General features: G+C 40.0%; 22 non-coding genes across 22 annotated transcripts; all 22 read right to left on the reverse strand.

Moving 5' to 3' along the window:
* Nucleotides 1–685: 685 nt before the first annotated feature.
* On the reverse strand, nucleotides 686–758 carry trnav-uac (transfer RNA valine (anticodon UAC)). The gene has a single exon. It is a non-coding gene; the product is annotated as a tRNA-Val (tRNA).
* A 126-nt stretch (nucleotides 759–884) lies between these two features.
* trnav-aac (transfer RNA valine (anticodon AAC)) lies at nucleotides 885–957 on the reverse strand. Its single transcript has one exon. It is a non-coding gene; the product is annotated as a tRNA-Val (tRNA).
* Nucleotides 958–1740: 783 nt separating this feature from the next.
* On the reverse strand, nucleotides 1741–1813 carry trnav-cac (transfer RNA valine (anticodon CAC)). Its single transcript has one exon. It is a non-coding gene; the product is annotated as a tRNA-Val (tRNA).
* Nucleotides 1814–1939: 126 nt separating this feature from the next.
* trnav-aac (transfer RNA valine (anticodon AAC)) lies at nucleotides 1940–2012 on the reverse strand. Its single transcript has one exon. It is a non-coding gene; the product is annotated as a tRNA-Val (tRNA).
* Nucleotides 2013–2795: 783 nt separating this feature from the next.
* trnav-uac (transfer RNA valine (anticodon UAC)) lies at nucleotides 2796–2868 on the reverse strand. Its single transcript has one exon. It is a non-coding gene; the product is annotated as a tRNA-Val (tRNA).
* Nucleotides 2869–2994: 126 nt separating this feature from the next.
* trnav-aac (transfer RNA valine (anticodon AAC)) lies at nucleotides 2995–3067 on the reverse strand. Its single transcript has one exon. It is a non-coding gene; the product is annotated as a tRNA-Val (tRNA).
* Nucleotides 3068–3850: 783 nt separating this feature from the next.
* trnav-cac (transfer RNA valine (anticodon CAC)) lies at nucleotides 3851–3923 on the reverse strand. The gene has a single exon. It is a non-coding gene; the product is annotated as a tRNA-Val (tRNA).
* A 126-nt stretch (nucleotides 3924–4049) lies between these two features.
* On the reverse strand, nucleotides 4050–4122 carry trnav-aac (transfer RNA valine (anticodon AAC)). Its single transcript has one exon. It is a non-coding gene; the product is annotated as a tRNA-Val (tRNA).
* Nucleotides 4123–4905: 783 nt separating this feature from the next.
* Nucleotides 4906–4978, reverse strand: trnam-cau (transfer RNA methionine (anticodon CAU)). Its single transcript has one exon. It is a non-coding gene; the product is annotated as a tRNA-Met (tRNA).
* A 126-nt stretch (nucleotides 4979–5104) lies between these two features.
* Nucleotides 5105–5177, reverse strand: trnav-aac (transfer RNA valine (anticodon AAC)). Its single transcript has one exon. It is a non-coding gene; the product is annotated as a tRNA-Val (tRNA).
* A 783-nt stretch (nucleotides 5178–5960) lies between these two features.
* Nucleotides 5961–6033, reverse strand: trnav-cac (transfer RNA valine (anticodon CAC)). Its single transcript has one exon. It is a non-coding gene; the product is annotated as a tRNA-Val (tRNA).
* Nucleotides 6034–6159: 126 nt separating this feature from the next.
* On the reverse strand, nucleotides 6160–6232 carry trnav-aac (transfer RNA valine (anticodon AAC)). Its single transcript has one exon. It is a non-coding gene; the product is annotated as a tRNA-Val (tRNA).
* Nucleotides 6233–7015: 783 nt separating this feature from the next.
* On the reverse strand, nucleotides 7016–7088 carry trnam-cau (transfer RNA methionine (anticodon CAU)). The gene has a single exon. It is a non-coding gene; the product is annotated as a tRNA-Met (tRNA).
* A 126-nt stretch (nucleotides 7089–7214) lies between these two features.
* Nucleotides 7215–7287, reverse strand: trnav-aac (transfer RNA valine (anticodon AAC)). The gene has a single exon. It is a non-coding gene; the product is annotated as a tRNA-Val (tRNA).
* A 783-nt stretch (nucleotides 7288–8070) lies between these two features.
* Nucleotides 8071–8143, reverse strand: trnav-cac (transfer RNA valine (anticodon CAC)). Its single transcript has one exon. It is a non-coding gene; the product is annotated as a tRNA-Val (tRNA).
* Nucleotides 8144–9125: 982 nt separating this feature from the next.
* trnav-cac (transfer RNA valine (anticodon CAC)) lies at nucleotides 9126–9198 on the reverse strand. The gene has a single exon. It is a non-coding gene; the product is annotated as a tRNA-Val (tRNA).
* A 126-nt stretch (nucleotides 9199–9324) lies between these two features.
* trnav-aac (transfer RNA valine (anticodon AAC)) lies at nucleotides 9325–9397 on the reverse strand. Its single transcript has one exon. It is a non-coding gene; the product is annotated as a tRNA-Val (tRNA).
* Nucleotides 9398–10180: 783 nt separating this feature from the next.
* Nucleotides 10181–10253, reverse strand: trnav-cac (transfer RNA valine (anticodon CAC)). Its single transcript has one exon. It is a non-coding gene; the product is annotated as a tRNA-Val (tRNA).
* Nucleotides 10254–10379: 126 nt separating this feature from the next.
* Nucleotides 10380–10452, reverse strand: trnav-aac (transfer RNA valine (anticodon AAC)). The gene has a single exon. It is a non-coding gene; the product is annotated as a tRNA-Val (tRNA).
* A 7067-nt stretch (nucleotides 10453–17519) lies between these two features.
* On the reverse strand, nucleotides 17520–17638 carry LOC141319220 (5S ribosomal RNA). The gene has a single exon (XR_012353489.1). It is a non-coding gene; the product is annotated as a 5S ribosomal RNA (ribosomal RNA).
* Nucleotides 17639–17722: 84 nt separating this feature from the next.
* Nucleotides 17723–17841, reverse strand: LOC141314395 (5S ribosomal RNA). The gene has a single exon (XR_012350122.1). It is a non-coding gene; the product is annotated as a 5S ribosomal RNA (ribosomal RNA).
* A 730-nt stretch (nucleotides 17842–18571) lies between these two features.
* LOC141314406 (5S ribosomal RNA) lies at nucleotides 18572–18690 on the reverse strand. Its single transcript, XR_012350123.1, has one exon. It is a non-coding gene; the product is annotated as a 5S ribosomal RNA (ribosomal RNA).
* Between the last annotated feature and the right edge of the window lie 3944 nt (nucleotides 18691–22634).

Here is a 22634-nt window from a genome sequence, read left to right on the forward strand (position 1 = left end):
AAGCCACCAGCTGTTACCACCAAGTTTCGAACTGGGGACCTTTCGCATGAGCCAAACGTGACAACCACTACACTATGGAATCCTTCGCAGAGACGACTGCCAGCAATCTCCTGGTGATCGTTTGTGGAAGAGCGAACTAAGGAAAAGATAATTAAACACCTCACCTGACTTTGCAAACATTTCATGTTTTCCCACAAAAGAGAAACTCTGTTTCTGCTCGGTAAATCCACTTGGCAGAAGGCATTTGTAGTGTTTACGAAGAAAGCAGTAGATCCCTACTTAAACAATTTTGGAAAAAGCCAACAGCTGTTTCAAAACAGTTTCAAACTGGGGACCTTTCGTGTGTGAGGTGAACGTGATAACCATTACACTACAGAAACTTGTGCAGAGAAGACAGCCAGCAATCTCGTGGTGATCGCTTGTTGAAAAACCTATAAAGGAAAAGATTACTAAATCTCTCGTCTGACGATGCAAACAATTAATGTTTTACGTCCAAGGCAAAAAGCTGTTTCCGCTCAGTTTGGAACCGAGGACCTTTCGCGTGTAAAGCAAACGTGATGACCACTACAGAAACCTGACGGGGAGCCTCTCTTCTTTTAACACTACTTGGCAGAAGAGGCCTTTGTAGTGTTGACTAAGAATGCAGCAGAGCCTGGCTTAAGCAATTTTGGAAAAAGCCAGTACCTGTTTCCACCCAGTTTCGAACTGGGGACCTTTCACGTGTAAGGCGAACGTGATAACCACTACACTATGGAAACTTGCAAAAAGTACACAGCCAGCAATCTCCTGGTGATCGCTTGCTGTAAAACGAATAAAGGAAAAGTTAACTAAATCCCTCCCCTGACTTTGCAAACAGTTCATGTTTACCAACAAAAGAGAAACACTGTTTCTGCTCGGTTTCGAACCGAGGACCTTTCGCGTGTTAGGCGAACGTGATGACCACTACACTACAGAAACTTGATTAGTGTCCACCGTTCTTTTAACTCGGCTTGGCAGAAGGCCTTTGTAGTGTTGACGAAGAAAGCAACAGATCCCTACTTAAGCAATTTTGGAAAAAGCCACCAGCTGTTACCACCAAATTTCGAACTGGGGACCTTTCGCATGCGGCAAACGTGACAACCACTACACTATGGAATCCTTCGCAGAGACGACTGCCAGCAATCTCCTGGTGATCGCTTGTGGAAGAGCGAACTAAGGAAAAGATAATTAAACACCTCACCGGACTTTGCAAACATTTCATGTTTTCCCACAAAAGAGAAACTCTGTTTCTGCTCGGTAAATCCACTTGGCAGAAGGCATTTGTAGTGTTTACGAAGAAAGCAGTAGATCCCTACTTAAACAATTTTGGAAAAAGCCAACAGCTGTTTCAAAACAGTTTCAAACTGAGGACCTTTTGTGTGTGAGGTGAACGTGATAACCATTACACTACAGAAACTTGTGCAGAGAGGACAGCCAGCAATCTCGTGGTGATCGCTTGTTGAAAAACCTATAAAGGAAAAGATTACTAAATCTCTCGTCTGACGATGCAAACAATTAATGTTTTACGTCCAAGGCAAAAAGCTGTTTCCGCTCAGTTTGGAACCGAGGACCTTTCGCGTGTAAAGCAAACGTGATGACCACTACAGAAACCTGACGGGGAGCCTCTCTTCTTTTAACACTACTTGGCAGAAGAGGCCTTTGTAGTGTTGACTAAGAATGCAGCAGAGCCTGGCTTAAGCAATTTTGGAAAAAGCCAGTACCTGTTTCCACCCAGTTTCGAACTGGGGACCTTTCGCGTGTGAGGCGAACGTGATAACCACTACACTATGGAAACTTGCAAAAAGTACACAGTCAGCAATCTCCTGGTGATCGCTTGCTGTAAAACGAATAAAGGAAAAGATAACTAAATCCCTCCCCTGACTTTGCAAACAGTTCATGTTTACCCACAAAAGAGAAACTCTGTTTCTGCTCGGTTTCGAACCGAGGACCTTTCGTGTGTTAGACGAACGTGATGACCACTACACTACAGAAACTTGATTAGAATCCACCGTTCTTTTAACTCGGCTTGGCAGAAGGCCTTTGTAGTGTTGACGAATAAAGCAACAGATCCCTACTTAAGCAATTTTGGAAAAAGCCACCAGCTGTTACCACCAAGTTTCGAACTGGGGACCTTTCGCATGAGCCAAACGTGACAACCACTACACTATGGAATCCTTCGCAGAGACGACTGCCAGCAATCTCCTGGTGATCGTTTGTGGAAGAGCGAACTAAGGAAAAGATAATTAAACACCTCACCTGACTTTGCAAACATTTCATGTTTTCCCACAAAAGAGAAACTCTGTTTCTGCTCGGTAAATCCACTTGGCAGAAGGCATTTGTAGTGTTTACGAAGAAAGCAGTAGATCCCTACTTAAACAATTTTGGAAAAAGCCAACAGCTGTTTCAAAACAGTTTCAAACTGGGGACCTTTCGTGTGTGAGGTGAACGTGATAACCATTACACTACAGAAACTTGTGCAGAGAAGACAGCCAGCAATCTCGTGGTGATCGCTTGTTGAAAAACCTATAAAGGAAAAGATTACTAAATCTCTCGTCTGACGATGCAAACAATTAATGTTTTACGTCCAAGGCAAAAAGCTGTTTCCGCTCAGTTTGGAACCGAGGACCTTTCGCGTGTAAAGCAAACGTGATGACCACTACAGAAACCTGACGGGGAGCCTCTCTTCTTTTAACACTACTTGGCAGAAGAGGCCTTTGTAGTGTTGACTAAGAATGCAGCAGAGCCTGGCTTAAGCAATTTTGGAAAAAGCCAGTACCTGTTTCCACCCAGTTTCGAACTGGGGACCTTTCACGTGTAAGGCGAACGTGATAACCACTACACTATGGAAACTTGCAAAAAGTACACAGCCAGCAATCTCCTGGTGATCGCTTGCTGTAAAACGAATAAAGGAAAAGTTAACTAAATCCCTCCCCTGACTTTGCAAACAGTTCATGTTTACCAACAAAAGAGAAACACTGTTTCTGCTCGGTTTCGAACCGAGGACCTTTCGCGTGTTAGGCGAACGTGATGACCACTACACTACAGAAACTTGATTAGTGTCCACCGTTCTTTTAACTCGGCTTGGCAGAAGGCCTTTGTAGTGTTGACGAAGAAAGCAACAGATCCCTACTTAAGCAATTTTGGAAAAAGCCACCAGCTGTTACCACCAAATTTCGAACTGGGGACCTTTCGCATGCGGCAAACGTGACAACCACTACACTATGGAATCCTTCGCAGAGACGACTGCCAGCAATCTCCTGGTGATCGCTTGTGGAAGAGCGAACTAAGGAAAAGATAATTAAACACCTCACCGGACTTTGCAAACATTTCATGTTTTCCCACAAAAGAGAAACTCTGTTTCTGCTCGGTAAATCCACTTGGCAGAAGGCATTTGTAGTGTTTACGAAGAAAGCAGTAGATCCCTACTTAAACAATTTTGGAAAAAGCCAACAGCTGTTTGAAAACAGTTTCAAACTGGGGACCTTTTGTGTGTGAGGTGAACGTGATAACCATTACACTACAGAAACTTGTGCAGAGAAGACTGCCAGCAATCTCGTGGTGATCGCTTGTTGAAAAACCTATAAAGGAAAAGATTACTAAATCTCTCGTCTGACGATGCAAACAATTAATGTTTTACGTCCAAGGCAAAAAGCTGTTTCCGCTCAGTTTGGAAACGAGGACCTTTCGCGTGTAAAGCGAACGTGATGACCACTACAGAAACCTGACGGGGAGCCTCTCTTCTTTTAACACTACTTGGCAGAAGAGGCCTTTGTAGTGTTGACTAAGAATGCAGCAGAGCCTGGCTTAAGCAATTTTGGAAAAAGTCAGTACCTGTTTCCATCCAGTTTCGAACTGGGGACCTTTCGCGTGTGAGGCGAACGTGATAACCACTACACTATGGAAACTTGCAAATAGTACACAGCCAGCAATCTCCTGGTGATCGCTTGCTGTAAAACGAATAAAGGAAAAGATAACTAAATCCCTCCCCTGACTTTGCAAACAGTTCATGTTTACCAACAAAAGAGAAACACTGTTTCTGCTCGGTTTCGAACCGAGGACCTTTCGCGTGTTAGGCGAACGTGATGACCACTACACTACAGAAACTTGATTAGGGTCCACCGTTCTTTTAACTCGGCTTGGCAGAAGGCCTTTGTAGTGTTGACGAAGAAAGCAACAGATCCCTACTTAAGCAATTTTGGAAAAAGCCACCAGCTGTTACCACCAAGTTTCGAACTGGGGACCTTTCGCATGAGCCAAACGTGACAACCACAACACTATGGAATCCTTCGCAGAGACGACTGCCAGCAATCTCCTGGTGATCGCTTGTGGAAGAGCGAACTAAGGAAAAGATAATTAAACACCTCACCTGACTTTGCAAACATTTCATGTTTTCCCACAAAAGAGAAACTCTGTTTCTGCTCGGTAAATCCACTTGGCAGAAGGCATTTGTAGTGTTTACGAAGAAAGCAGTAGATCCCTACTTAAACAATTTTGGAAAAAGCCAACAGCTGTTTCAAAACAGTTTCAATCTGGGGACCTTTCTTGTGTGAGGTGAACGTGATAACCATTACACTACAGAAACTTGTGCAGAGAAGACAGCCAGCAATCTCGTGGTGATCGCTTGTTGAAAAACCTATAAAGGAAAAGATTACTAAATCTCTCGTCTGACGATGCAAACAATTAATGTTTAACGTTCAAGGCAAAAAGCTGTTTCCGCTCAGTTTGGAACCGAGGACCTTTCGCGTGTAAAGCGAACGTGATGACCACTACAGAAACCTGACGGGGAGCCACTCTTCTTTTAACACTACTTGGCAGAAGAGGCCTTTGTAGTGTTGACTAAGAATGCAGCAGAGCCTGGTTTAAGTAATTTTGGAGAAAGCCAGTAGCTGTTTCCACCCAGTTTCGAACTGGGGACCTTTCGCGTATGAGGCGAACGTGATAACCACTACACTATGGAAACTTGCAAAAAATACACAGCCAGCAATCTCCTGGTGATCGCTTGCTGTAAAACGAATAAAGGAAAAGATAACTAAATCCCTCCCCTGACTTTGCAAACAGTTCATGTTTACCCACGAAAGAGAAACACTGTTCCTGCTCGGTTTCGAACCGAGGACCTTTCGCGTGTTAGGCGAACGTGATGACCACTACACTACAGAAACTTGATTAGGGTCCACCGTTCTTTTAACTCGGCTTGGCAGAAGGCCTTTGTAGTGTTGACGAAGAAAGCAACAGATCCCTACTTAAGCAATTTTGGAAAAAGCCACCAGCTGTTACCACCAAGTTTCGAACTGGGGACCTTTCGCATGCGGCAAACGTGACAACCACTACACTATGGAATCCTTCGCAGAGACGACTGCCAGCAATCTCCTGGTGATCGCTTGTGGAAGAGCGAACTAAGGAAAAGATAATTAAACACCTCACCTGACTTTGCAAACATTTCATGTTTTCCCACAAAAGAGAAATTCTGTTTCTGCTCGGTAAATCCACTTGGCAGAAGGCATTTGTAGTGTTTACGAAGAAAGCAGTAGATCCCTACTTAAACAATTTTGGAAAAAGCCAACAGCTGTTTCAAAACAGTTTCAAACTGGGGACCTTTTGTGTGTGAGGTGAACGTGATAACCATTACACTACAGAAACTTGTGCAGAGAAGACAGCCAGCAATCTCGTGGTGATCGCTTGTTGAAAAACCTATAAAGGAAAAGATTACTAAATCTCTCGTCTGACGATGCAAACAATTAATGTTTTACGTCCAAGGCAAAAAGCTGTTTCCGCTCAGTTTGGAACCGAGGACCTTTCGCGTGTAAAGCAAACGTGATGACCACTACAGAAACCTGACGGGGAGCCTCTCTTCTTTTAACACTACTTGGCAGAAGAGGCCTTTGTAGTGTTGACTAAGAATGCAGCAGAGCCTGGCTTAAGCAATTTTGGAAAAAGCCAGTACCTGTTTCCACCCAGTTTCGAACTGGGGACCTTTCGCGTGTGAGGCGAACGTGATAACCACTACACTATGGAAACTTGCAAAAAGTACACAGCCAGCAATCTCCTGGTGATCGCTTGCTGTAAAACGAATAAAGGAAAAGATAACTAAATCCCTCCCCTGACTTTGCAAACAGTTCATGTTTACCAACAAAAGAGAAACACTGTTTCTGCTCGGTTTCGAACCGAGGACCTTTCGCGTGTTAGGCGAACGTGATGACCACTACACTACAGAAACTTGATTAGGGTCCACCGTTCTTTTAACTCGGCTTGGCAGAAGGCCTTTGTAGTGTTGACGAAGAAAGCAACAGATCCCTACTTAAGCAATTTTGGAAAAAGCCACCAGCTGTTACCACCAAGTTTCGAACTGGTGACCTTTCGCATGCGGCAAACGTGACAACCACTACACTATGGAATCCTTCGCAGAGACGACTGCCAGCAATCTCCTGGTGATCGCTTGTGGAAGAGCGAACTAAGGAAAAGATAATTAAACACCTCACCTGACTTTGCAAACATTTCATGTTTTCCCACAAAAGAGAAACTCTGTTTCTGCTCGGTAAATCCACTTGGCAGAAGGCATTTGTAGTGTTTACGAAGAAAGCAGTAGATCCCTACTTAAACAATTTTGGAAAAAGCCAACAGCTGTTTCAAAACAGTTTCAAACTGGGGACCTTTTGTGTGTGAGGTGAACGTGATAACCATTACACTACAGAAACTTGTGCAGAGAAGACAGCCAGCATTCTCGTGGTGATCGCTTGTTGAAAAACCTATAAAGGAAAAGATTACTAAATCTCTCGTCTGACGATGCAAACAATTAATGTTTTACGTCCAAGGCAAAAAGCTGTTTCCGCTCAGTTTGGAACCGAGGACCTTTCGCGTGTAAAGCAAACGTGATGACCACTACAGAAACCTGACGGGGAGCCTCTCTTCTTTTAACACTACTTGGCAGAAGAGGCCTTTGTAGTGTTGACTAAGAATGCAGCAGAGCCTGGCTTAAGCAATTTTGGAAAAAGCCAGTATCTGTTTCCACCCAGTTTCGAACTGGGGACCTTTCGCGTATGAGGCGAACGTGATAACCACTACACTATGGAAACTTGCAAAAAATACACAGCCAGCAATCTCCTGGTGATCGCTTGCTGTAAAACGAATAAAGGAAAAGATAACTAAATCCCTCCCCTGACTTTGCAAACAGTTCATGTTTACCCACGAAAGAGAAACACTGTTCCTGCTCGGTTTCGAACCGAGGACCTTTCGCGTGTTAGGCGAACGTGATGACCACTACACTACAGAAACTTGATTAGGGTCCACCGTTCTTTTAACTCGGCTTGGCAGAAGGCCTTTGTAGTGTTGACGAAGAAAGCAACAGATCCCTACTTAAGCAATTTTGGAAAAAGCCACCAGCTGTTACCACCAAGTTTCGAACTGGGGACCTTTCGCATGCGGCAAACGTGACAACCACTACACTATGGAATCCTTCGCAGAGACGACTGCCAGCAATCTCCTGGTGATCGCTTGTGGAAGAGCGAACTAAGGAAAAGATAATTAAACACCTCACCTGACTTTGCAAACATTTCATGTTTTCCCACAAAAGAGAAATTCTGTTTCTGCTCGGTAAATCCACTTGGCAGAAGGCATTTGTAGTGTTTACGAAGAAAGCAGTAGATCCCTACTTAAACAATTTTGGAAAAAGCCAACAGCTGTTTCAAAACAGTTTCAAACTGGGGACCTTTTGTGTGTGAGGTGAACGTGATAACCATTACACTACAGAAACTTGTGCAGAGAAGACAGCCAGCAATCTCGTGGTGATCGCTTGTTGAAAAACCTATAAAGGAAAAGATTACTAAATCTCTCGTCTGACGATGCAAACAATTAATGTTTTACGTCCAAGGCAAAAAGCTGTTTCCGCTCAGTTTGGAACCGAGGACCTTTCGCGTGTAAAGCAAACGTGATGACCACTACAGAAACCTGACGGGGAGCCTCTCTTCTTTTAACACTACTTGGCAGAAGAGGCCTTTGTAGTGTTGACTAAGAATGCAGCAGAGCCTGGCTTAAGCAATTTTGGAAAAAGCCAGTACCTGTTTCCACCCAGTTTCGAACTGGGGACCTTTCGCGTGTGAGGCGAACGTGATAACCACTACACTATGGAAACTTGCAAAAAGTACACAGCCAGCAATCTCCTGGTGATCGCTTGCTGTAAAACGAATAAAGGAAAAGATAACTAAATCCCTCCCCTGACTTTGCAAACAGTTCATGTTTACCAACAAAAGAGAAACACTGTTTCTGCTCGGTTTCGAACCGAAGACCTTTCGCGTGTTAGGCGAACGTGATGACCACTACACTACAGAAACTTGATTAGGGTCCACCGTTCTTTTAACTCGGCTTGGCAGAAGGCCTTTGTAGTGTTGACGAAGAAAGCAACAGATCCCTACTTAAGCAATTTTGGAAAAAGCCACCAGCTGTTACCACCAAGTTTCGAACTGGTGACCTTTCGCATGCGGCAAACGTGACAACCACTACACTATGGAATCCTTCGCAGAGACGACTGCCAGCAATCTCCTGGTGATCGCTTGTGGAAGAGCGAACTAAGGAAAAGATAATTAAACACCTCACCTGACTTTGCAAACATTTCATGTTTTCCCACAAAAGAGAAACTCTGTTTCTGCTCGGTAAATCCACTTGGCAGAAGGCATTTGTAGTGTTTACGAAGAAAGCAGTAGATCCCTACTTAAACAATTTTGGAAAAAGCCAACAGCTGTTTCAAAACAGTTTCAAACTGGGGACCTTTTGTGTGTGAGGTGAACGTGATAACCATTACACTACAGAAACTTGTGCAGAGAAGACAGCCAGCATTCTCGTGGTGATCACTTGTTGAAAAACCTATAAAGGAAAAGATTACTAAATCTCTCGTCTGACGATGCAAACAATTAATGTTTTACGTCCAAGGCAAAAAGCTGTTTCCGCTCAGTTTGGAACCGAGGACCTTTCGCGTGTAAAGCAAACGTGATGACCACTACAGAAACCTGACGGGGAGCCTCTCTTCTTTTAACACTACTTGGCAGAAGAGGCCTTTGTAGTGTTGACTAAGAATGCAGCAGAGCCTGGCTTAAGCAATTTTGGAAAAAGCCAGTACCTGTTTCCACCCAGTTTCGAACTGGGGACCTTTCGCGTGTGAGGCGAACGTGATAACCACTACACTATGGAAACTTGCAAAAAGTACACAGTCAGCAATCTCCTGGTGATCGCTTGCTGTAAAACGAATAAAGGAAAAGATAACTAAATCCCTCCCCTGACTTTGTAAACAGTTCATGTTTATCAACAAAATAGAAACACTGTTTCTGCTCGGTTTCGAACCGAGGACCTTTCGCGTGTTAGGCGAACGTGATGACCACTACACTACAGAAACTTGATTAGGGTCCACCGTTCTTTTAACTCGGCTTGGCAGAAGGCCTTTGTAGTGTTGACGAAGAAAGCAACAGATCCCTACTTAAGCAATTTTGGAAAAAGCCACCAGCTGTTACCACCAAGTTTCGAACTGGGGACCTTTCGCATGCGGCAAACGTGACAACCACTACACTATGGAATCCTTCGCAGAGACGACTGCCAGCAATCTCCTGGTGATCGCTTGTGGAAGAGCGAACTAAGGAAAAGATAATTAAACACCTCACCTGACTTTGCAAACATTTCATGTTTTCCCACAAAAGAGAAACTCTGTTTCTGCTCGGTAAATCCACTTGGCAGAAGGCATTTGTAGTGTTTACGAAGAAAGCAGTAGATCCCTACTTAAACAATTTTGGAAAAAGCCAACAGCTGTTTCAAAACAGTTTCAAACTGGGGACCTTTTGTGTGTGAGGTAAACGTGATAACCATTACACTACAGAAACTTGTGCAGAGAAGACAGCCAGCATTCTCGTGGTGATCGCTTGTTGAAAAACCTATAAAGGAAAAGATTACTAAATCTCTCGTCTGACGATGCAAACAATTAATGTTTTACGTTCAAGGCAAAAAGCTGTTTCCGCTCAGTTTGGAACCGAGGACCTTTCGCGTGTAAAGCGAACGTGATGACCACTACAGAAACCTGACGGGGAGCCACTCTTCTTTTAACACTACTTGGCAGAAGAGGCCTTTGTAGTGTTGACTAAGAATGCAGCAGAGCCTGGCTTAAGCAATTTTGGAAAAAGTCAGTACCTGTTTCCACCCAGTTTCAAACTGGGGACCTTTCGCGTGTGAGGCGAACGTGATAACCACTACACTATGGAAACTTGCAAAAAGTACACAGCCAGCAATCTCCTGGTGATCGCTTGCTGTAAAACGAATAAAGGAAAAGATAACTAAATCCCTCCCCTGACTTTGCAAACAGTTCATGTTTACCAACAAAAGAGAAACACTGTTTCTGCTCGGTTTCGAACCGAGGACCTTTCGCGTGTTAGGCGAACGTGATGACCACTACACTACAGAAACTTGATTAGGGTACACCGTTCTTTTAACTCGGCTTGGCAGAAGGCCTTTGTAGTGTTGACGAAGAAAGCAACAGATCCCTACTTAAGCAATTTTGGAAAAAGCCACCAGCTGTTACCACCAAGTTTCGAACTGGTGACCTTTCGCATGCGGCAAACGTGACAACCACTACACTATAGAATCCTTCGCAGAGACGACTGCCAGCAATCTCCTGGTGATCGCTTGTGGAAGAGCGAACTAAGGAAAAGATAATTAAACACCTCACCTGACTTTGCAAACATTTCATGTTTTCCCACAAAAGAGAAACTCTGTTTCTGCTCGGTAAATCCACTTGGCAGAAGGCATTTGTAGTGTTTACGAAGAAAGCAGTAGATCCCTACTTAAACAATTTTGGAAAAAGCCAACAGCTGTTTCAAAACAGTTTCAAACTGGGGACCTTTTGTGTGTGAGGTGAACGTGATAACCATTACACTACAGAAACTTGTGCAGAGAAGACAGCCAGCATTCTCGTGGTGATCGCTTGTTGAAAAACCTATAAAGGAAAAGATTACTAAATCTCTCGTCTGACGATGTAAACAATTAATGTTTTACGTCCAAGGCAAAAAGCTGTTTCCGCTCAGTTTGGAACCGAGGACCTTTCGCGTGTAAAGCAAACGTGATGACCACTACAGAAACCTGACGGGGAGCCTCTCTTCTTTTAACACTACTTGGCAGAAGAGGCCTTTGTAGTGTTGACTAAGAATGCAGCAGAGCCTGGCTTAAGCAATTTTGGAAAAAGCCAGTACCTGTTTCCACCCAGTTTCGAACTGGGGACCTTTCGCGTGAGAGGCGAACGTGATTTTTTTTTTTTTTTTTTTTTTTTTTATTATCAAAAAGTACAAAATAAATATTTACATGACAAAAATAATTCAATTTCACATCTTTACATCTTCAAACTTATGACATGTGTATATCACTTCAAAAACACAACATAAATACAAACCACAAACCCAAATCAAAACAATGACATTTTGATGCAAGACTCATCGTAAATCATATTTATCAAAATTTTATACATAACCCTTTTCCCTCTTCTATACAAACCAGCTCATTGCCTTCCACAAAAGCCTTTTCAAATTCCTCTTTAGGCAAACATTTCCACATCAAATACACATTTTTCCTTAAAATCGTCTTGAACATTGCCCTTACATCCACTTTTTTCTTATCATAATACGCCATATTCCTCCTTACCCATATCGCATATCTTGCATTACTTAATACAAAGTTCCATAAATTCACTTTCCTATCCTTTTTATTCATGTTTATCCCAAACAAAAACAGCTTTCTCCATTCATCCCCTATCACATCTTTCCCCGTTCCTTTTTTCACCAACACTTTTAGTTCTGTATGAAATGCTTCCAACTCTTTGCATTCAAAAAAAATGTGCATTAATGTTTCTGGCTCTGTCCCACATACATCACATTCTCGTTTTACATTTTTGTTCATTTGATGAATCACCACCTTTGTATATATTCTATTATGCCTTAATTTAAAGTCCAGGTTTTCACAATCCAGTCCATTGTATTTCACATTTAAATTCCTCCAAATTGTCTTTACATTTATTCCAGGGAATACCCTTGGCCAAACCACCTCAGAGGCAGGCATTTTGATTTCCTTTTTCACCATCATCTTATAACATGTTTTCACATTTAACTGACACAAAAACTTTTTTCCCTTTTTATCTATAACATACATTTCAGGAAATCCCCAATCTCCTATTTTTACAGTCTCTTTCTCAATCCTTTGCACCCACCCTTCTGGTAGGCTTGTTTTAATGTTTTCACATTCACAATCCACTTTAGATTTCTCAATTTCATCATCCCATCCTACTACACAATCATATATAGCTCTATTTGGAAAAAACCTTTAACATATTCATATGCCATGTCTTTCACTTTCCTAACTCCCGCCCTCATAAACAACTTATTATAAAGCATTTTCCCTCCCCTTTTAATTTTTGGATTCAGAAATAATGGCTGGTCAAGTACTTGATTTATATTGTCACATTCATAATTAACATTAACCAAAAACTCAGCCCAAGCACTAAATACTTCTTGATAAAACATTGGCATTTTCTCAGTCATAGGTTTTTTAAAAGCCATAAACAGTCCTTCCTCACCACATCCTCCACCTTTATTTAAAAAAAATTCCATATATCCCTTCCACCCATACTGTACTTTGTCACATAAATATTTTTTATTGTTTTAACTCTTATTGCTTTCCTCTTAACCTCTAAGTCTATCAACCTCAGACCTCCCTCCTTATAGTCTGCTATCAGTGTTTTTGTTGATATTTTAATTCCTTTACCTCCCCACACAAAATTATTCACAGCCTCTTTTATTCCGTTCAAAACCCAATCTGGCATGTCAATTGCTCCCATCACATAATTGCATTTAGTGAGTATTAACGAATTAGCCACAACTACCTTTCCTCTTAATCTCAATTCTCTTTGCCTCCAGAAATTAAGTACTTGTTTTATTTTATTTAAAACTCCAGTCCATGTGGCATCTCTAGCCTCTTTCGCATTCACTCCAATATTCACTCCTAATATCCTTAAATACTCTTTCGTTATTTTAAATGGAACATCTGACCCTTTTATCTCCACCCCTCCTATACTTATTATTTCTGACTTGTCAACATTTATCTTTGCACCTGAAGCTTTTCCATATTTTTCTATCTGCATTTTTATTCTCTTAACACTCTTTACATCCTTGACAGTAAAAGTTGTGTCATCAGCATATTGGTGGATTACACTTACTCCTCCATAAGGAATTTGAATACCTCTTATTTCTTTATCACTTTTTATCAAAGATGCCAGCGGCTCCGCTGTTATTGAATATAACAAAGCAGATAATGGGCACCCTTGTCTGACTGACCTTTCTAATGGAAAGTGGTCAGTTAATGCCCCATTAATTTTAACACAGCTCCGGGCATTGTCATATATTAATTTGATCCATTTTCTTATTCTGTCTCCAAACCCATATCTCGCCATTGTCTGCTCAATAAAACTGTGCTCCACTCTATCAAAAGCTTTATTCAAATCCACAGATAAAACCAACCCCCCTTCCCCATCCTTTCCCATGTTTTCTACAACGTCTCTTATTGTACATATGATATCCATAATGTCTCTCCCCATTATACTGTATGCTTGGCTAGGCGACACAATACTCCCTACAACCTGTTTAATTCTATTGGCTATTACTTTTGTTAAAATTTTATAATCCGAATTAAGCAGACTCAAAGGCCTATAATTTTCCAACTTCAATGGATTTCCTTTATTTTTATATAAGATAGTTATTATTCCTAAGCCCATGGATCTCGGCATTTCCCCTCTCTCCTCCATACCTTTATACAACCTTAGCAGTATTGGTGCTAGGGTCCCTATGAAGGCCTTATAGAATTCATGTGTCAAACCATCCGAGCCCGGACTTTTATTCTTTTTTGTCTGATTTATTGCATCTTTTATTTCTTCAATACCTATATCTCTTTCGCACATATTCTTCTCATCCTCGTCTAGCTTCACGTTCACAGTACTCAAGACTTCATCCACACATTCTTGTTTTACACCCTCTTTCTTGAATAATTCCCTATAAAAATTCTCCACTTCTCCTATTATCCCAACAAAATCATTTATTTTATCGCCTTTTCTATTTTCTAACTCTACAATGTGTTTTCTCCTCTGCTTTTTATTTTCTAAATTTAGGAAGAATTTTGTACTTCTTTCTCCCTCTAAAGCATACTGAGCTCTACTTCTTATTATAGCTCCCTTGCTTTTTTCCTTTTCATACTCCTCTAATTCTGTTTTTAACCTCCAAAAGCACTCTTCACTGTACTCAGGATTATTTTCTATTTTTTCCGCTTCCCCTTTTAATGCATTTTCCAAAGCTTCTGCTTTACTCCTCCTCATAAAATCTCTTTGTTTTGAATACCTAATACTTCTTTTTTTAATTTTCTCTTTCATTCCCTCCCACCATTCACATACATTTTCCTCAAATAGAGAATTCTGCATTTCATAATTTATACATTTTACAATATTTTCTTTATATGCCTCTTCATTTAACAGATTTGCATTCAGACACCACAAACCCCCTCCCCTCTCCTCTTCACTTACACCCATCTTGACTGTCATCACAGCATGATCACTTAAACTGACAAACTTATATTTCACATTTTTAACATATTTTAACATTTCTCTTTTTGCCAAACATAAATCTATACGACTCTGTTTCAAATTACCCATCACCATTTGTCTTCTCGAAAATTCTCTTTTATATGGATTCTCTTCCCTCCACACATCTACTATGTCTTCATTCTGCATCCACTCTGTTAAGAACTTTCTTGACCCATCAGATTTAAAATTAGCACTACTGGAAGCATCCAGTCTCGTGCACCACACGTTGAAATCCCCAACTACTATACACTTCTCTTTCCATTGTGTCTTCATTTCCTTAAAGACTTCTTTTCTGTCAATATTCGGTGCATAAATGTTTATAAGCCTAAACATTTCATTACAAAACTTAAATTCAAGTCCTAGCATTCTCCCATTTCCATCTTTATAAATTTGTTTCACATTTTTCACTCTGTCTCTTTTTATCAAAATCGCCACTCCACATGCTTTTACATTTCCATGACTCACATAAATTTCCCCCTCCCAACTCTTTTTTATATTGTCCATTATATCCCCTGTCCAATGCGTCTCTTGTAGGCATAGCACATCAGCTTTTAACAGTCTCTTCACCCTCTCAAACTTTTTTAGGTCTCTTAGCCCGTTACTGTTCAGACACGCAATGTGCAAAATACCCCACATAATGATTATCACAGTTTTTAAGGGATTTATACTCATTCCAATTAAATCAAACTCTTACTTTCTGCCTTTTGCTCCTCCAGTCTTTCCTTCTTTCTTTTTTTCAATATACCTTTCCCCTCACATGTATCCATGTCTTCCTCTCCGTTTTTCACAGGATTTTCTATCATTTCTTTCTCCTTTCCTCCCCCTTCGGCTTTCTTCATTCCTCTTCTCTCCAGATGTTTTTCTCCTTGACTTTTAGCATTACCACCTTCTTCATTGTCATTTTTTTCCGTCTTCCCGTTTCCATCTTCACACTCCAGACCTCTCTGATCCATCTCTTTACCTGCTGTTCTTTTTTTCTTCTTTCTCTGTCTCATCTGTTGCCCCGCGCCCGCCTCCTCTGGGCTGCTCTCACTCTTAGTATCTCCCCTGTTTGTCGCTCTCTCTTTCTCTCCCCAAGTGCTTTGACTCATCTCTCCTTCAACAATTACCTCTTCCTCTTCTTTTTCTTCACTCTCCAGCTCCTCGTACAGATCTTCCATTATCCCCTCGCCGTTCCTTTCTTCCATCATAGCCGGCGTTTCACACACGCACAGTCCTGGCCGCATTCCACACACTTCACAATTCACCTCTTTGCACTCTCTTGCATAGTGTCCTTGTTTATCGCATCTAAAACACCTAAAGCTCGGGCAGTCCCTCACAACATGTCCCGGTTGTATACACAAACGGCAAACCTTCACTTGTCATGTATCACCCTAAAGTGTTCTGTCCCTCCGAGCGTCTCAAATTTCGTTGAATAGGGCATCGATTTAACAACATTATTGAACTTAACTTTTAAAAACCTTGTCCCATCCGCGATGTCGGTTCCCGGCCACATTCTCCTCTTGATTTTAGACACTTCTGTTACTCCCCAATCCTTTAGTTTGCTCAATATTTCTTCATCTTGAATATACATAGGCAGTCCTAAGAAAGAAACAACCACCTCCATGCAATCCACTTCCTTCACCATTACACGACTGTTTTTTATCTTCAAACCATCCAGAATTTTTCCTTTTGCCTTCATATCTTCCATTGTTAACTCATACTCTTTTGGAGATTTATACCTGCAACCGATCACTCCTCCGCATTCTTCCTTCACACTCTTTAATAGTTCCATCATTGTGATTCTGTCCTCCCCCTCCATCTCCACCAGCACCGTCAGTTCCTTTCCATAGCTGCGCTCTCCATCTCTCTTGTCCTGCATGTTTCGACCTCTTCCCGTCTCCTGTTGTCCAGCCATTTCTCTTTCCTTGCTGTGTGAGGTATTTATCCCCAAACAGCACGACACTGTTTGAGGATTAAATGACCCCCCAACACGCAAACACTCCTTTGGAGCAGTTTTTCCAAACAATGTGAAAAGAATTGAATCCTTTACTCCACTCAAACAAACACACTCCTTCTTCCTCCTTGCTTCTCTCACTGTACCACTTCCTGTCACCACTAGGGAGCGCTCAAGGTGGTATGGCCGTAAGCGAGGACTGCTCCAAAAAGTGGGTTATTTATAGATCTGCCTCCGTAAAAGCCATCATATTATATAAATAGTGAAGAAAAGGCAAAAGCTTACAGCACCTGGTATTCCCAGGCGGTCTCCCATCCAGAGTTACAAGATTAAAATGGGGTCAGATTTAACTGTGAGAGATGACTAGTGGTTAAAAGAATGAGACATAAAAGAAGATTGGTTTAAATAGATTTGGTTTATATACAAGGTTCACATAAAAGACTTTAAAACAACACGATAAAACTAGGTAAATGCTGTTAAAAGAATACAGTTCCTTTGTCCATACCCTAAAAACAGTCCAAGAATCCCAGTGTGTTGATAAGTCCAATGTGAGTGTCCACCATTGTATATACAATCCACAGAAAGTGTAATCCAAAGTTTGCAGGTGGTGAATGGAAAGGTGAGCTCTAAAATTAGCAAACTCCTTAATCCAACAGTTTGGTGACTGTCCTTTGTTTGTCATGCTGCTCTCTTATACAGTTGTACTTCCTGCTTCCTGTCATGTGTCTAGTCACATGGCAGGCCAACCATCCATTTATTTAAGACACACACACACTTAAAATGTTAAGAGCAATAAAATGGCCTAAAAAAACATGTAAAACACTTAACACTCTATAATACATTTAAATGATTGTAATAAATCGAGCGGTAAAACACGTCTTTCTAAAAGCCAGCATATTATATAAATAGTGAAGAAAAGGCAAAAGCTTACAGCACCTGGTATTCCCAGGCAGTCTCCCATCTAAGTACTAACCAGGCCCGACGCTGCTTTGCTTCCGAGATCAGACGAGATCGGGCACTCTCAGCGCAGTATGGCCGCAAGCGAGTACTGCTCCAAAAAGTGGGCTATTTATAGATCAGCCTCCGTAAAAGCCATCATATTATATAAATAGTGAAGAAAAGGCAAAAGCTTACAGCACCTGGTATTCCCAGGCGGTCTCCCATCCAAGTACTAACCAGGCCCGACGCTGCTTTGCTTCCGAGATCAGACGAGATCGGGCGCTCTCAGCGCAGTATGGCCGTAAGCGAGGACTGCTCCAAAAAGTGGGTTATTTATAGATCAGCCTCCGTAAAAGCCATCATATTATATAAATAGTGAAGAAAAGGCAAAAGCTTACAGCACCTGGTATTCCCAGGCGGTCTCCCATCCAGAGTTACAAGATTAAAATGGGGTCAGATTTAACTGTGAGAGATGACTAGTGGTTAAAAGAATGAGACATAAAAGAAGATTGGTTTAAATAGATTTGGTTTATATACAAGGTTCACATAAAAGACTTTAAAACAACACGATAAAACTAGGTAAATGCTGTTAAAAGAATACAGTTCATTTGTCCATACCCTAAAAACAGTCCAAGAATCCCAGTGTGTTGATAAGTCCAATGTGAGTGTCCACCATTGTATATACAATCCACAGAAAGTGTAATCCAAAGTTTGCAGGTGGTGAATGGAAAGGTGAGCTCTAAAATTAGCAAACTCCTTAATCCAACAGTTTGGTGACTGTCCTTTGTTTGTCATGCTGCTCTCTTATACAGTTGTACTTCCTGCTTCCTGTCATGTGTCTAGTCACATGGCAGGCCAACCATCCATTTATTTAAGACACACACACACTTAAAATGTTAAGAGCAATAAAATGGCCTAAAAAAACATGTAAAACACTTAACACTCTATAATACATTTAAATGATTGTAATAAATCGAGCGGTAAAACACGTCTTTCTAAAAGCCAGCATATTATATAAATAGTGAAGAAAAGGCAAAAGCTTACAGCACCTGGTATTCCCAGGCGGTCTCCCATCCAAGTACTAACCAGGCCCGACGCTGCTTTGCTTCCGAGATCAGACGAGATCGGGCGCTCTCAGCGCAGTATGGCCGTAAGCGAGGACTGCTCCAAAAAGTGGGTTATTTATAGATCAGCCTCCGTAAAAGCCATCATATTATATAAATAGTGAAGAAAAGGCAAAAGCTTACAGCACCTGGTATTCCCAGGCGGTCTCCCATCCAGAGTTACAAGATTAAAATGGGGTCAGAATTAACTGTGAGAGATGACTAGTGGTTAAAAGAATGAGACATAAAAGAAGATTGGTTTAAATAGATTTGGTTTTTATACAAGTTTCACATAAAAGACTTTAAAACAACACGATAAAACTAGGTAAATGCTGTTAAAAGAATACAGTTCATTTGTCCATACCCTAAAAACAGTCCAAGAATCCCAGTGTGTTGATAAGTCCAAAGTGAGTGTCCACCATTGTATATACAATCCACAGAAAGTGTAATCCAAAGTTTGCAGGTGGTGAATGGAAAGGGTGAGCTCTAAAATTAGCAAACTCCTTAATCCAACAGTTTGGTGACTGTCCTTTGTTTGTCATGCTGCTCTCTTATACAGTTGTACTTCCTGCTTCCTGTCATGTGTCTAGTCACATGGCAGGCCAACCATCCATTTATTTAAGACACACACACACTTAAAATGTTAAGAGCAATAAAATGGCCTAAAAAAACATGTAAAACACTTAACACTCTATAATACATTTAAATGATTGTAATAAATAGAGCGGTAAAACACGTCTTTCTAAAAGCCAGCATTTTATATAAATAGTGAAGAAAAGGCAAAAGGTTACAGCACCTGGTATTCCCAGGCGGTCTCCCATCCAAGTACTAACCAGGCCCGACGCTGCTTTGCTTCTGAGATCAGACGAGATCGGGCGCTCTTTTTTTTTATTATTATTATACAAGTTTAAAATTCATTACATGAATGAAATAAAAATGACAATTAAATTACATTTGAGCATATACAATTCATCATCCACAAAATACATCAAAATCAAAACATCAATTTTCTGGCATTTCAATCCCATTTCCTTTTAACACTTCCTCCACTTGTTTTGAAAATATTTTGTAAAACAGCATCTCTTTTTTTTCCATTTTAAAATAATTCCACAGTGTTAAAATGTACTCATCAACCTTACATTTAAATAATCTCCACAGATCTAATACACACCCTTTACTCTTTCCTAAATTCCTCCTTTTCCATATAGCACTTTTCGCCAAAACCAATAACAACTCTATCACTTTTTTATTCTTGCATTTTTCCTTCACTCCCAAAATTAAAGTTTGATTCCAGTCACTCTCTTCTTTCCCATCCCTTAAACTCTTAATCATTTTCTTTAACATTTGAAAAAATGTTTCCAATTTTTCACAAAATAAAAACAAATGTAGAATACCTTCATCCAGTTTTTTACATATTTTACAAATGGCATCACTTTCCTTCCCCATTATACAAAGCCTCATTTCCGAAAAAATCACATTATGTCTGATAAAATAGTCTAGACACTCCAAATCTGTACTTCCAATCCCACTTCTTATATTCTTCCAAATATCATTCTCTTCAATTCCATTAAAATGTCTCAACCACATTTGATTTGCATTGGGTTTCTTAAAAATATATTTTTTAAGACATTGATAAAACATCCTTACATTACACAATCTCAAATCCACCATTTTGTCTTCCATTTTCATATACACATCAACTTTGCTTTCTGTTTCTTCTCTTTTTTTAATTTCTTCCAACCACTCTTTTGGTACTGCACTTTTAACTTCATCATATTGTTTTTCCAGACTAGCCACACTATATTCTTCTTTTTCTTCTTCCATAGCATCTATGATCACTTGTAACGGCAAAAATCCATCTTTAAATTCATACAACACATCTTTGACTTGCCTTATCCCTACTTCCCACCATTTCTTAAAAAAATAAAACTTGTCCATTAAAAACAATGTTACTGTTCAAGAAAATAGGTTGATTGAGGACCGTTTTTCTCCCAAATGGCTTAAAATCAATCTCCTTGAGAAAAAAACCCCAAGCAACTAAAACCTCTTTATAAAAATTTGGTATCCCCTCCATCATCCAATTTTTGAGTTTCATCCATAAAATGTTATCATTTAAAAATACATTCCCACATTTTGCTAAAAAATGTTTCATTGTAATTTTCCAATCTCCCTTTTTATCCATGTCCAAATATTTTTTAACCACCTTCACTCTCATACTTTTCTTTTTTAATTCTATATCAACAAGTCCCAACCCTCCCTCTTCTGGCCTTCCAATGAGTGTGTGGTATGCTATTCTTGGGGGTTTTTTCTCCCATATAAAATCCATAATATATTCTTTTACTCTTTTTTCCACCCATTTTGGCATTGAAACCACTGATAAAATGTACCACATTTTGGTTAACATTAAAACGTTCGCTATTAAAACCTTCCCTTTCAAATTCAAAATTCTTTTTTGCCAAAAATTCAATCTGTTTTTCATTGCACCTATAACCTCTTCCCACATTCTGTCTGTTGCACTCTTCTCATCTTTACCTAGCGTTACTCCTAAAATCTTCATTTCTTGTACTTCTTTAAAACCCAGAACCTCTTTTAAATCAGACACTTCTCCAAATCTCATATAAACAGTTTTTTCCTCATTTACTTTTGCTCCTGTACCTTTACAAAACCTTGTCACCCTTTCCATTACATTTTCAACACTTTTATAATCTTCCACAATTAGTGTAGTGTCATCTGCATATTGAAATACTTTTGTTTCTTCTAGTCCCTCCTCAATTTTTATCCCTTTTATTTCTTTATCTTTTTGAATTAACATCCCTAGTGGTTCTGCTATCAGCGTATATAGCTGTGCTGATAATGGACATCCTTGTCTAATGGATCTTGTGACATTAAAAGGATTGGTTAAAAAGCCGTTACATTTTACTCTTGTCATTATATTTCTATATAAAATCCTTAACCACTCTTTAAAATTCTCCCCAAAACCAAAATGATCTAAAATCGAAAATAAAAACTCATGCTCCACTCTATCGAAAGCCTTCTCGAAGTCTAGGCTAATTATATATCCTTTCCTATTATTTTCCTTTAAAATACTCATTATGTCTCGTATACCACTTGTTGTATCCGCTATATCCCTCCCTGTCACCCCGTAGGCCTGGTTTGTCTCAATTATTTTTGGTAAGACATTCTTCAATCTACTTGATACAATTTTAGCTAAAATCTTCAAATCTGCATTCAACATTGTAATCGGCCTATAATTCTTCAAACTCTTATTATCACCTTTTCTTTTATAAATCAACTTCATTAGTCCCATACTCATTCTTTGATCCAGCTCTTTTTTCTTAAATATTTCATCATACACTTCTTTTAAGATCTTACTTATTTCCTTCTTAAAAATCTTATAAAATTCATTCACTATTCCATCTATTCCCGGACTTTTGTTACTTTTTAGACTTTCTATCGCTTGTATTATCTCTTCTTCCTTTATTTCCTCGTCACAGTCTTTTTTGTCTTCTTCTTCTACTCTCGCTTTGATATGTTGCAGTAAGTAATTTTTGTTTTCCTCTTCTATACCTTCCTCTCTAAACAAGTCTTCATAAAAAATCCTTACTTCATTTAAGAGTAACTCTGTTCCTATTATGGACTCTTCATCTTTGTTTTTTAGTTCTTTTATTGTATCTGCCCTTCCCCTTCTTCTTTCTAGGTCAAAAAAAAATTTAGTACATTTTTCCCCTTCTATTGTGTATCTAGCTTTGCTCCTTAGTCTTGCCCCTTGACATTTTTCCTCTTCCATTTTCTTAAGCTTCTCTTCTAACTCTACTATTTTTTGAATATCCATTACCTTTTCCTTTGTTTCTTTTCTTAAACTTTCTCTAATTCCCTGTTCTTTAGCATTTTTGGCTTTTCTCATACCTTTACTAAATTCAATTGAATACTTCTTTATTTCATATTTTACATTTTCCCACCATATTCGTTTGTCTTCCCCATACATGCCATCCTTCTT

This window comes from Garra rufa, chromosome 1 (genome assembly GCF_049309525.1).
Source record: "Garra rufa chromosome 1, GarRuf1.0, whole genome shotgun sequence".
Taxonomy (NCBI): Eukaryota; Metazoa; Chordata; class Actinopteri; order Cypriniformes; family Cyprinidae; genus Garra; species Garra rufa.